Raw genomic sequence first — 12447 nt, 5'->3', positions numbered from 1 at the left:
AAAGGATACGCGTCTTTATTAAGGGTCACACTGTTTAAGCGTCTATAATCTACGCAAAAGCGATAACTGTCGTCCTTTTTCTTAACTAAGACTATCCCTGCCGCCCAGGGACTGTGGGATGGTTCAATAATCCCTTTTTGTAACATTTTGTCAAGGTTGTCATTTACTACCTTGTTCAAATGATAAGGTGTACGACGAGGTGGTTCTTTAAATGGCCTTGCGTTTCCCGTATTGATTTCGTGTTTTACGAGATTGGTCCTTCCCAAGTCAACATCAGAAGAAGCAAACAAGTTCTGATTTTCTATCAACAAAGATTTTACTTTTTGTTTATCTTTCGAAGTCAATTCATCTGATGTCCTGTCTAACAGATCTTGTAAATCTGGTCTAAGTCCGTCATGTTTCTGTTCATTTGAACTAATATTACCATCTAGTACTTGATCAACACCAGACATTTGGGCTATAGTGGTACCGGGATAGATTGTCTTAGGATCTAGTTCTGTGTTCATTAATCTAACAGGGACTTTTTCGCCTGACCTTACCAACGTTCTAGCAGTCAAAATGTAGTCTTTCCCTGCATGCTCATTTGCTTCTAACAAAGCATTGTCAGCAGGTAATTTTTGACCTTCTGCTAAGCAAACCGTGCCACTAATGACAATTTCTGACCTTGGCGGTATAACAACCGCTTCTGAAGCAACCACTCGGTAACAGCCTATTGATCCCTGAAAACACAAATCTACCTTAAAATCCCCAATACAAAAGTGCCCATTCTTAACATCAATTAAACAATTATGTCGTTTCATGAAGTCTAAACCAAGTATACCGTCAACTTGCAGATCAGTCACAACAGCTTCAGTTTGCAACATATTTGGACCGAAATGCAGATTGAACCTGCCTTTTCCACGAAGCTCTAGCTTATTGCCACACACTGACCTAACAGTTGTCTTAACTTCGCTTAGATATGATTTATCTAATGGAGTCAACATATCGTATAACTTGGAAGATACCAATGTCAAAGTTGCTCCTGTATCAACCACAAACTTGGCTTCAATGTCTCCTACATTTAGTTTGACATACATACCAGCATCTTCAGATGCTGTTGTAACCGCACCTTCATTTGTCTTACGGTTATTTTGTTTTCTAGTTTTCATTAATGTTTTTACAGACCCATCCCCCTTATTTCCATTATAATTGTTCTGATTTCTTCGGGGTAGGCGACAGTCCCTTGCTAAATGACCATATTTGCCACAATTGTAACAACCCTTATTTGTCCTCTTACTTTGGGTATATCTAGTTTTAGCATAAGAAGACCCCACATTTGTACCACTAGTTTTTAATTTTGCCATTTCAGTCGTAAGAGTACTTAGACTTTTCTCCATTGTTTGCATCCATGATGCAATGTCTTTCGTTGGTGAGTCACTTTTTGTAATCTTTTCTTCCCTATCGAACTCGTCATCATTCATAGTCTGCCTTAAATAACCTCGTCCCTCTCTTACTTTATTTTCGGCTTTATTGTACGCCTCTAGTTCAACAGCAAGTCTTACGGCATCATTTAAACCTTTCGGTCGCGATTGTTTTATTCTAAGCCGCATTTCCGAATCGACAAGCGCGTCAATAAACTGCTCTTTCCCGAGAGTTTCACGTACGTCCAATGGGGCAGTAGGATATGCCAAGTTGGACAATCTTCGAATTGACTGGCCTAATTCGGGAAGTGATTCGCTGGCTTTTTGACGTCTTTCTTTAAACTGAACTCTATATAACTCAGTTTGACTAGAAGGCGCGAATCGCTCTTCAAGTGCGCTGACTAAATCGGTAAAGTTTTGTCTTTTCTCACTTGGTAAATCTCCAAGTACAGCCTGTGCTTGTCCCTTTAACGATACCGCTAAGTATAACCCTTTTCTATTTTCCGACCAATTATTTACAAGTGCACACATTTCAAAATGGGACAAATAGTCCGTCCATGATGTGCTACCATCATATTGACATGGTTTAATTTTCACACCAGAATTATCTGTGTTACCAGTATGTCGGTACTTTGATTTGTCAGTTTCGTCTATTTCCCTAATGTAACTATTGTCTATGGTTAAAGGCAAAGTATTCCCTTCCCTCAAATCAATTTGGGAAAATTTTACAGTTTTGTGCGTATTCGGGTTGTTGAATGTTGGTAAATCAACTTTTTCATTATCTCCCTTTCTTGACAATGAGGACCCTCTTGATCCCAGACCCGAATCATTTCTTGATACAATATTATATTTTTGACGAACACCTTGATCTTTGGGTGTTGACGAAACAAAACTATTTCTATAAGTTGTTCCTTCTTCCATATCATATATTTGTTTTGTGTACTCGTCGATTGTATCATCAAAAGACATGTTTGTACTTTAATTTGCGGTTTAACCATGCATACACAATATAATAATGTCAACACAATGTCATAAATGTACAATGTAATAAATGTCAATCACAAAATTGCCTGTATCACCATCGATCGTTAATCCCTATAAATGTAAATAAACCGTGGGAAATTTAAAACATTAACAGGACAATTTTGATCTGTGCAAAAGTGAACAGTTTGAACAAAAACGATCTGTGCAAAAGTGAACAGTAAATTCTTACAAGATAGTTTGGATATAAGTTTATAAGATGATCAAATTTGGATATATAATCTTTAACTATGGATTTAAAAATGAACAATTTGGATCCCAACGCTAGCCACCAAATTATGTAACGTGTACACAGGGTAAGCGTGTCTATTTCAATTTAGAATGAGTACGTTACCAGTTTGATACTGGATCCAAAATTGCTCTATTTACAAAACATATAACAAATAATCTTTATTCAAATATATACGTCAATGAACCAAAATATGTACAACTGCTCTTTGCAATCTTTAATAAACTATCTATAAATTATTCTACTTAAAGTATCTATATACACAACTGGTACAAATTTGTACTCTTACAAATTTGTCCTTGGGTCAGGAACAAACTTGTCCTCCTGGTACAATAATGTACCCTACAAGTTTACACACTTGTCTTTGTTCCTCTTGTACAATTATGTACTTTACAAGGTGGTCACACAGACTCACACTTGTCCTATACGGTACAATACGGTTCCGCTTGTAAATATACAAATCCGTATTTATAACAGGCACCGACCTGTTCTTTATTACTCTTAGTAATAATATTTAAATATATACGAGCGAGCGATCTCGAATATCACCGTACCGTGGTCTTATGTCTCTGAAGACTTTATGACAATCGACCCTGAGCTAAGATTCTCTTCAGCTTATATACCCAAATGGGAGCTGTACCATTCTTGAAGGAGGGGTATTCTACCAAAGTGTCTCGATACTCGTATCTGAGTTTCCTAAGGAACACCCCTTTACATTGAACCTGACCCAAAGTTTACCCGCGAAACATCTTACTCTTTTCTATGTTTTATTAAAGTATATACACAATGCATAAAATAAGGCTTCTGCCGAACTGTAATCAATGTAAACAATTTAACCACAGATACAAAATCATCACACTAGTAAGTAAAACAGACAATTTAGTAGTTGAACAATGGCGGGAAGATGAAATAAATCTATATTTGTAAGGTTTTTTGTGCAGCTTCGGAAGCCAGTACATAGTTGGGACTTTCATTGTGTTTGGTTCTGCTTGTAAAGAAGTAGCTAAAAGTTTATGTTTGTTACAGATGTCGTTTTCTGAAAATGAAGTCAGTTGGAATGTTGGTGAATTCCTAACTTTTCTTGATAGTTAGGCTTACACACATATACATATATAAATTCAATGTTGAATGCACCATGTGATATATTTTTTTTAAATTCCGTTTTATTATATGTAAAATTAATTTTAAATATGTTTAAGAAACCGACGTTATAATAAGAATAATTTGGTCAGGTAGAGGGGTGTTGCACTGTGTGAGTGATTTCTTTAAAAATTCGTTTAATGATACTGTATTTACTTTTAAATATGTCAAAGAAACCGACGTTATTATAACATGAATAGGAATAATTGTGTCAGGAAGTAGGGTATTGCACTGTGTCACGTGACATGTTAAATTAAGCGACGAAAGATGAATCAGGTAGTGGGAATTTCTATTTCAAAATTTCCGATTTTAAAATGCTTTATATAAATTTGGATATTTAAAAGTTTGACGAAAGGAGAATATTGCTTAATTATGTGGTCATGTACTCGAAAACAGGGATATAAAAAGTTAAAGATTTACAATTGATTTGAAAAATGCTGTTAACACAACGTTTATTCTTTCTTTGTGTTAAATGTATTCTTTCGTTTGCTTATTCTAGACATTGTGATATTACAATACGTGTGAATGACATAAGATGTGACTGTAGTTCAAGGAATGTAACATTCATACCGGCAGAATGTCCAAGAAATACAACAGATTTACTTCTGATGGAAAATAACTTTAACAGTCTAGTTAAGGAAACGTTTACTAGATATACACAGCTTAGATCTCTGGATATGAGCAGCTGCAACATAAGTGCAATAGATAAATCAGCTTTTGAACAATTGACACATTTAACCGAACTCAATTTATTCGATAATCCAATGAAAACCTTTCAAGGGAATATATTTGCATCACTAGATGACCTACACGTACTTCATATATCACATGACTTGTTGTCAACGCATCCGAGAGAGGCGTGGTCGGATGTTTTACATTTAACAAAGGTGTTTACTTATGGTGGACCGTCAAATGGATCATTCGCGGAGATATTTTCTGCCATGAAAAATCTTCATTATTTTCACTGTGAATATGAACATGGTGTTATACATAACTATACATTTGATTCATTTATCAGGACGCCATTAAAGTATTTACGTATCATTGGCAAGTTACGAGCGATAGAAATCAATACTTTTGCACCTTTAGAATTACTGTCCAGTCTTATTATTTCATATAATAGATTCCTGAAACTATCAAATACACTACAAGCTTTGCACGTGTTTGAAAATCGACAAATGGTTGAATTGGATTTGAGCCAAAATTTCAAAAATTACGGTGAATACGTAATTTCGGCGGATCTATTTGCATATATCGGTAACATATGCTTAAAACAATTATCTCTAAAAGGCCTTCCAGAAAATGAAATACAGAAACTGTCTTGAGGATCTAGATTTAAGTCACAATGAGTTAGATTACCACCAGGATCTTATTACCTTATATTTTAATGTCTTTATTAATATTAAGAGAATAGACATTTCTTTGATAACTAGTAAATCTTTTTATAGTTTTCCAGAACAAAAGAGTGATGGTAGACGACCTCGGGATCACAGATTTATATTTGATACCCAAGCAAATTTGTCTCTCAACCTCCCTTCTTCACTCGAATTTCTAAATGCCTCATTAATAATCGGCCATGATAATCGCATAAACAGTATAACTTTCAAGGGCATCAAACGATTGAAAATCATTAACTTTGCATACACATCACTTGACGACTGCAATTACACAGTGCATGGACTTCAGAACGTGGTAATACTTAATATTTCACATTTCAAATGTGGTCTTTTAAATCCAAACCTTCTACAATCTGCCGTCAATTTGGAACGGTTGATAATGCAAAGTTCGTCACTAAGTATTGGCCTGAAATTTGATCATCACAGTAAATTCCTTCATGGACTCAAACGTTTGCAGTATTTAGACTTTTCAATGAATGCATTTGAAGACCAATTTAGAACTTCAACATTTAAAAGTCAATTAGATCGTTTACAATGTTTGATTCTTGAAGGAAATTTTTTCAAAAATATTCCCTTAAGTCTAGAAGACTTGAACCGTCTTACTTTCCTGAACATCAGAAACAACAAAATAGCATATTTGACAACTACAGAAACTGACGCGATTGAAGTGCTATTTGAAAAATCAAATAGAACAATGACAGTTTTATTAGAAGGAAATCCTCTTGTTTGTACTTGCGTTTCGTTAGATTTTGGAGAATGGTTATTAACTACTAAGGTGAAACTTGACAGCAATGGTAGTTATTCGTGTGTCGAAAACGATGGAAATATTACAACAACTAATGCAGTTTACAATCACTTGCGAATTAGGAGAATACGATGTATAACGACAATATGGGTTATTTTTTCTGCAACTTTATTCGGTGTGCTTCTTTTATTCATTCTAGTTGGATATCGTTACAAATTGCACCTTCAATACTTTTGTTTATTTATCGGAATGGCCAATCCACTTTTCCTGAAGTCAAAAGAAGAAGCACGCGGGTATGTTAATGCTGTATTTTCGAAAAAATGAAAAAATGATACTTAAATTTCGACTTTAAATAAAAAGACTTTTTGACTCATTTATAGTGTAATTTGTTATATTTTTTAGTTTTGCTAGTAAGTTGACAATATAAATTTTCGTTTTCAAAAATAACATTCTCAAATTATCACGTGGTTATCACGTGACACTCAAAATCTATTTATAAACGTGAAAACAGTAAACTCAAAAGTGCTAGCGTGTAGACAATCTTGTTTTTCTAAATATTGTTATCTGTAGATAGCTTATATACCAAAGTATTAGAAAAGTGCTACTCGCCTCCTTTGAATAAAAAGATTAAATACATAAACGGAGATTTTCGACTGAATTGTGCCAAAAATACTTTGACCTTCAGATATTACAACGTCTAACACTTAAACGGTATTAACAACATGAACCGAGTAGCAGTTTTCGAAAAATATTAATATTCAGCTTTCTGTACGTTAACTTGACCCAAAAATTCATCATTTCTACACGCTAGCACTTTTGAGTCAAAGTTAACGTGTTTCACAATTTTTTGTGTCCGACATTGTTTACAAACGCACAAGTGACTTTCAAAGGGAAGTAATTCTGTAAACAGAAATAAAAATTTCAGTCATCGGGAAATTATTGCTGATCTTTATTTAAATGTACTTTTTGTTGCATCTTCTCCGTAACCAAATATTTAATAAAGGAAACAAACTATTTAAATATATATATTTTATTCGGAGAATAGATCAGAATGATTATAATTACACATCGGCTTGGGGTATGAAGCCCCTTTTCTTTCTGTTTGGTATTTTTTGGCAAAAAAATTATGTATTGAATTTTTCTACGGACACTGTAGCTTTATCTACCAATAAAACATGACCTCCGTGTATTCGCACAACAGTGTGGGAAGTGTCGTTAAACACCATTCAATCAATCAGATAGCTCTTTGCATTCTATTTTGTCAGGTGAGGTGCCTCTCATGTTTGGGTTTTGCCACTTGTAACAGTGTAAACTTTTAGAGTGTACAATAAAATCATGAATCTTGCTCATTCTTCATAAATCATACAGACCCATACACTGTACATTATTCAGTCGTTGGTCATAGTGGCAATCACACCATATATAAATGACAGCTTGAAATATATATTCAATGTCCTGCTTTTTCTCTCTCTCAATAAATTTAATTACCACATAAAATTGAGAAAGGAAATGGTGAATATGTCAAAGCGACAACCACCCGACCATATAGCAAACAACAGCCGAAGGCAACCAATGGGTCTTCAATGTAGCGAGAATTCCCGCACCCGTAGGTGTCCTTCAGCTGGCCCCTAAAATATGCATAATAGTACAGTGATAATGGACGTCATACTAAACTCCGAATTATACACAAGAAACTAAAATTTAAAATCATACAAGACTAACAAAGGCCAGAGGCTCCTGACTTGGGACAGGCGCAAAATTGCGGCGGGGTTAAACATGTTTATGAGATCTCAACCCTCCCCCTATACCTCTAGCCAATGTAGAGACCGAGAGGGTAGACTGTCTGTAATTTTTTAATCCAATTTAATTCATTTATTTTTCGTGATCGTACAAACTTGGAATGAGATTCACCAGGCTGCTTATTTACTACTTCTAAAGGTTGAACTGTTAAATATTTAATAGGATGACTGTGCTTCTTAAGATGTTGATAAATGATACTTTTGAATTTATTGGGTCTTTTAAAACGATACAGGTGTTCTTGCGTGCGTTTAGATAAATATCGCCCAGTTTCACCTACGTACTGAATACCGCATCCCGGTTTGTTTCATGTTAGTAAATAAATAATACTGTTTGTTTTTCAAGTAATATCAGTTTCAAAATTTAGAGAAAATGTGCGATATAAAAAATACTTTAAGAAAAATAGATGATGATTTCATAACAAAAAAACTTATGGTGCCATGGTCAGTAAGTATGGGACTATTAAATCAATTTATACCAAATATGATAGTGCAAGAGCTAATGGAAATTTAATTATATTTTAAATCCTGCAACATTTTTTTCACACATACCCTTTATACACCATGTACACATTCAATGAATATTCTGTGTCTCATTCAAGCATACTTAAAACTCCAAAATATGTATTTATTCTATGTATGTATATATGTACCATTATCTCTGTAACTTATAAATTTGCAGAATATTTTCTTTTACAGCTAATTTCCTACAGCTTGTAGAGTAAAACTTTGGTTGACTTGCTTGTCTTGTTTGTATAAATATTTACCCAGGCTTAAAGCTTAAAGCACTTAAGATAGTCATCTTCTATTAACAATAAATATAGGCAAACTTAAACCTGTACATATTATAGTGAAATTCAATTGGATGTTATCTAAATTATTATTGTACAATATACAAACAAAGCAAGCAAGGTAACCTAAGTCTTGCTCTACATGCTTTAGGAAATTAGCTGTAATCTCTTTTTAAGGTACAGGAAACAGAAATATAGGTATATATAGGGTGTAAAGTTTATTTAAAGAATATATAATAATAATTTTGCAGGGTAAAGAAAAGATGCTATTTGAATAAAAATAATAGAGAAAAATTCTCATAGCAACTAATTGACAACCCCCTCACCCCCCAGTTCAGATCCCAATTAATGAATCTGTGGCCTAAATCTGTATAAATTAGAAAAATCATGAACTTGGACAACTGTTTTGATTATCTATATTTTATTAATATCAATATAATATATTATCTTTTATAATTGCAATGCTAACCATCAATGAGGTGTTTATTTTTAAGGATAAAACAGCATAAAACTAGCAGACATCAGTTTAAATCATGTTGAACTGAATAAGAAAAGTTATTATAATATTTATCATCAGTTAAAGCTTCATGTAATTAGATAATTGAATTAATATTGATAATTGCTCCTCAATAAGCATTATTTGGTACTTTCTGAAAAGGGGGTGTGAATGTTTTTGTAAGGGAATATATATATATATGATCAGTGTCTGAAAACCTTAAAGTTTTTCATTTAACCCAAGTAATTTAAAATATACATTCACTGATTGATTGATTTGAAATTGTGTATTAAATGCAGCTAACATGACTTATTTTACTTCATGTGGTATGTTTTTCAATGTGTCACAACTTACCATCATAACCAAATAACATAGATTTTTTTTGTTTTTGTTATAAAACATGTTTCACAATCATTGAAATTAGGGAATGGGTGTTCCTATTGATGAATCTATATGCCAATTTGTATGTGAAAACATTTCATCATTCCTAACACTTTTGCTTTTGTTTCACATTATTATTAATAAACACTATTAATGATTTTGATTTTAATATTCCATGGAACACAGCTAAATATAATTTATCCACTGAATGAAGTCTCAATTTGTACACAGTGACACATTTATAAAGTAAAAGTTCTGTGAAACATCCTCTCCTCAGTGATCATAATTAGGACACAATATCACATATGTATTCCACTTTCTTATAAATTGTTCCTTTGTTTGATCATGAACTAACACATGTTCCAGAACCATTGCAGTTAGTTATTCATTCATTTCAATATATTTCCTTTTCCTGAACCTGCTTTTTCATACAGTAAATTTTTTCTCACTTTTTTTTAATACAGTCAATTAACTTCTAATTTGTATTCCTTTTAGCACAGTTAAAACAGTCTTGATTCCATTAATTTTGTCACACATATGTATAAGTAAAGAGTTGTCTTTTCAGGAAAATGAATTTTCTCTTTATATCTCATGTACAGGAATCTGATATGAAAATAATATCCTTGTTTGGGTATCATTTGTTGATCTTCCTTAGAATGAAAAGTGCAGTCCTTGTGTCTTATTCATTTTATCAATTGTGCTATTGTATTGGAAGTAGCCATTGTTTCTCATTCATCTTAAAATCCTGCAAAAAAATATAATTAATTTATAAGCCCCATTGCTATATATATGCATAATATCTATTACTTCAATCATTGAACTTGATTTACATGTTCTTAATGTGCCCTGTTATTAATATTTTGAACATAACAATTATCTTATTTATATTCTTATTCTGATACAAAAAGAGAACTTCAATATAATCAAATTTTAGTAAGCTTAATAGCTATAGCCCTTAGTATCAGCAGTGGTTGGTAAAACTAATAGTAAACTTACATGTTTGTAATAAAATAATTGCCATGCTTGTTTACTTTCTTAACACATAAATTTAATAGACAGAGTAATCTAAACTCATAAGCAATTAATCTTAAAATAGCTTTCATATCACTTCATGTGACTAAAAAATATTAAAGTGTCAGTAACAATAATATAATATTTGAATGCTTACATCAAAATGCAGACTTCCTACATGTCAACTCACTTGGATGCAGTAAAAAAAAACAGTGAATACAAATTCTGCAAAAGACAAATATAAAATTGCATAGTCAAAACTTTAAAGCAATAAACACACCAAAAGTTTTTTGTTAAACATGTAGGAAATAGGCAATAAAGGAGATACTTAAAAAAAAACTGTTAGGTATTTAATCTGTATGATATTGAAATATTTACATCAATGTAGATTGACACCTTTTAAAGTCACTTATTTGGATTAGCAAATCCTACAAGTAATCAATAGTCTTTATGTCAATTGAATGAAAGTGGTGATCAATTTAAAATTTTCATGTCTATTACTAAAAATTAAATTGGATAATATATTAACTGAGATGAGCAAATTCTCTCATTTTGTAAAATCTCAGTAGCCTGATAACTGAAATATAACTTTAATAATAGTACATTTTATTTGTTTGAACATGCATTTATAAATTCTGGTATTTTTTATAAACTTAGAAATGACAATGGATATATAAATACTATTTGTGAAACAAATCCATGTTTTATTTTAATAAAATTTATGCTTAAATCACAATGAAAAAAAATAATTCTGAATTGAAACAATGTCATTCTCTGTTTAAAATGTAAAAACACCAACACTGTTCATTTGCGTAGGTGGTGTATAAAAGTATAAACAAAAAATGACTAAGCTTAAGGATAGGTAGACTGGGTATGATAATATAGGGGGTGCACCCCTTAATTTACTACCAAAGTAAAAATGAATAGTTTTAATTTATTGCATACACTAAACCAAGGGGGAATTAAGGGGGGGGGGGGGGGTTGTAATTATTATGTAACAGTTAGCTTGGGAAAAATCAAGTCTAATAAAACTAATATTAAAACAATCTTTCTCCGAGCATTGTTTCCATTTAGCTAACTTTATTGATTCGTTGATTGATTCATAGGTCAACGGTTTTCGTCGTCGGTTATCCAAATAAATGACGAATTATAAATGTTTTGATTCACTTCAACAAATTCAATAAGAAGAAATGGGTACCGGTGATAAAGAGTTACAATTTACAACGTATTTACCTCAAAATGTATGCTAAATCCACCTTTCCATTGTGATTTCCATGTGCCGACTTCTGTGACAAGGTGCTCAACAGCTGATAATATGACTGTGACGTGACAAGCTAAACATTGACGTTGATGAATCTTAGTTTTTGGCGATTTTCTTACTTAAAACTGTAAGTGTTCAAGGGAACAATGATCATGTATGAAGATATTGTTAATGTCGCAATGCCGTTGTCGAAAAACAACAAGTTGATAAATCTTTGACCTCGGTGAAGCCAAAAAATCACCACTCTATAGCAAATTCTCCCAACGTCCGATTTAGCCAATCAAAATTCGTATAGTTTCGAAAATGACGTAATAGATGAGATTTCGATGCAATCACCAAAAATTGTAAAAAATTATTTGAAACCGCATTAACCTACCCGCGCACTTGAATATGATGCATATGTAGCTTATTGCGAAGGCGACTATAAATGGGTATATGGAGCTTTGCGTTCATTTCTCGAAGATAGACGAAATTATAAACTTCTTTTGTCAGATAGAGGTGATGGGGATGTACGACCTGGTCAAAATAGACTTGCCATAAGTAATTCCATTTCAAAATGCAAAAAGATGATCTTAATTATTTCAAATGAGTTTGTGAACAATGAATGGGCAAGCTATGAAGCTACTGTTGGAATTGAACATTTTATTGGGTTGCAAGCAAAAATAATTGTTATAAGCTTGGAGAGTATTACAAAATCAGAAATACCGCAATGTGTATTACAAATGGTGTCACTGGATGCCAATGACCACATTCGTAAAA

General features: G+C 32.7%; 1 long non-coding RNA gene across 1 annotated transcript; it reads right to left on the bottom strand.

Moving 5' to 3' along the window:
• Positions 1 to 8738: 8738 nt before the first annotated feature.
• Positions 8739 to 12068, bottom strand: LOC139501424 (uncharacterized). Its single transcript, XR_011658561.1, has 2 exons — positions 10585 to 12068; positions 8739 to 10161 (listed from the first exon to the last, which is right to left on the bottom strand). It is a non-coding gene; the product is annotated as an uncharacterized lncRNA (long non-coding RNA).
• Positions 12069 to 12447: the final 379 nt, after the last annotated feature.

Source organism: Mytilus edulis, chromosome 13 (genome assembly GCF_963676685.1).
Source record: "Mytilus edulis chromosome 13, xbMytEdul2.2, whole genome shotgun sequence".
Lineage (NCBI taxonomy): Eukaryota > Metazoa > Mollusca > Bivalvia > Mytilida > Mytilidae > Mytilus > Mytilus edulis.
The sequence above is the reverse complement of the archived record's forward strand: the minus strand, read 5'-3'. Positions and strand labels throughout refer to the sequence as shown.